The sequence below is a fragment of the Pleurodeles waltl genome, chromosome 12 (genome assembly GCF_031143425.1).
Source record: "Pleurodeles waltl isolate 20211129_DDA chromosome 12, aPleWal1.hap1.20221129, whole genome shotgun sequence".
NCBI lineage: Eukaryota > Metazoa > Chordata > Amphibia > Caudata > Salamandridae > Pleurodeles > Pleurodeles waltl.
In genome coordinates, this window is record NC_090451.1 from 124,758,043 (window position 1) to 124,760,426 (window position 2,384).

At 41.7% G+C, this 2,384-nt stretch overlaps 1 non-coding gene across 1 annotated transcript; it reads right to left on the minus strand.

The window, feature by feature from the left end:
- Positions 1 to 2,310: 2,310 nt before the first annotated feature.
- On the minus strand, positions 2,311 to 2,384 carry TRNAN-GUU (transfer RNA asparagine (anticodon GUU)). The gene has a single exon. It is a non-coding gene; the product is annotated as a tRNA-Asn (tRNA).

Sequence of the window (2,384 nt, forward strand, 5' to 3'; positions counted from 1 at the left end):
AAGCTTTGTTTCATAGTCTCCCTCCTGGTCCTTCAGCAAAAGGTGTGCTTCTTGAAAACATGTTAAGTCTGGGCCAAATCTCTAATATGTTTCCAAACAGACTCTTGCTTATTATGTGCATTAAGACCTTTTACATTGAGGATAATTATCTTAACCATCAAGCCTGTTTGAGATAAAGACCAGAGAAGTTGGTGTAGAGAAATTGAGTTGAAATCTCTAAGACTTAGCTGATCCCCAAACTCCCTGATTAACAAAGCCCAAGCTGAATCATAAGGAAAAACAAAGATAATAAAGGTGTCCAGGACAGAGACAGAAGGCCCCACCAATTGCCACATCCATAACAATAAAGGTGAGCAGGAGAGAGACAGGAGGTCCCCCCTCAAATGCCATATCCAGAGGCAAAGAGAGGTCTATGACATCTCTGAATATGAGGCAAGAGTAACCCCCCTTACCAGACTCAGCGGTCACTGGACGGAAATCATCTCCTCTCTTCATCACTAGCTCAGCAAGTGTTACCATTCATGTCTTCCCCTACACAGGCCCTAGCCAGCCATTAAAAGAATAAAATGCAATAGCGTTTCCCCATTTCCTCACTGATAACCCACTCCCTGTGTCCCACAAAAAATACTCAATGTAAAAAAGACAAAAAGGGAAGAGAGGTTCATCAAGTAGGTGCTGGTCAATGTATAGATATGCAGCATCTCTTAACAGATTCAGAAAGGGTGCCAAATCAAGGTGGGAAGAGTTCTTGATCCTCTGGGCCCTGTGGCAGAACACTGCTCCATCGTGGGTGGCTCCAACCTGCTGAATCAGACCCCCTGTGCTTTGTTCTACTTGCATCTTGCCGATTCCAGCTTCATGAAGGTAAGACGGAGCAGGCAAGCTGTTCCTACAACCTCAGTGACCACATCAGTTGTCACCCAGTTCAAAGGAGAAGCGGAAAAGGTAAGTCCATCTGTACCTTACACCTTAGAGGAGAGGATGTGGTGCTGTGACCAGAACTGTCCACTTTGGAACTGGAGAATCAATCTCAACGTTGGCTCAACATCATATGATTCTGGACAGATAATTTTAAATTGTCATGATGAAAAAAAATGAATGTGCCCTTGTATATAAAGGTTAAAGTACCCCCGGCTGTACATTATAAGCAAATTGCAGGTCTCTGACTACATAGAGGATCGAGGCCAAAGGGCAAGTTCTTTTATAAAGTTATGGAACTCCACAGTGACATGCACTATCCTTATAATGTGCTCCAGCAGGTACTTTATCCCATATAATACATCATTGTACCATCAAATTTCCCAGCAAATGGCTTTAAACTTTGGTGCGCAGCTCCTTCATATGAAAGAGTGATCATGTTTGGAAGCATTAAGAATAAAAATAAAATCTGTAGTGCAAAAATAAGCACATCAAACAACTGTTAGATATTTGTTTTGAACATATATTAGAAACAGTCCAATGAATACATGTCGTTTTTTTATTATTTTTTTTTAAAGCTGCAGTAGCTCATAGTGTGTAGAAACATGCAGAAAGATTCTAGCTTTTCTCCAACTATTTAAGGAGTGCATAAAATAAACGTTCTCTCTGTTTGTCAATGTAAGCTAAGACAATGAGCAAAAGATGATCAACCTTCTCTTTTCACTTGCCTTAAACAGCTGTTACAGTTATGCTCCATGACCAGGGCTGCCTTTCACCTTGGCTCCTGGCTCTGTGGCGTTGTGAGGTCAGTACTTAATGGTGATAACTCAAAAACTTTAACTCTGCCATCTTTTCTTCACCTCACAAGTCGCCCATTAGACAGAAATTAGAGAAAGGCAAAGGATAAAGGGATTACAGAATCCCATGTCATATAATGTAATTGGTACTCATATAAAGTGCTCTAATATCTTTGGGTCAAGTTTGCGGTATATATAACAACAAAAAAACAAATAAATACAAAAATACATAGCAATTTATTTCCGCTTTTGGGTACCTTGAACAAGGTTGTCAGCCCCACTTTCACTAATTGTAATGGACTGCTCACTGCTCATTGTCGTGGCGCATGCGCCTTCCTGTGCGTGTGGAGTATTGCTGCAGTATTGCATCACACGTCTGTTTGCCAGGTGTGTGCTGGGCACTCTGCCACCAGCAACTGCAACATACCATTCTTAACTGGCAAAGGAAACAGTGCAAGCGTTTCACATGACTAAAAAGGTTCTCAAGGCTAGCAGTTAAAATGAGTGAGAAACTTACTGTGCAGTCCTTTGTTATGCCGATTTTGGCATTTTCGCCGATTGCGCTAATGAATAAATAACAGGAAATAAAATTGCACGTCCCTGGGTGGGCTTGAACCACCAACCTTTCGGTTAACAGCCGAACGCGCTAACCGATTGCGCCACAGAGAC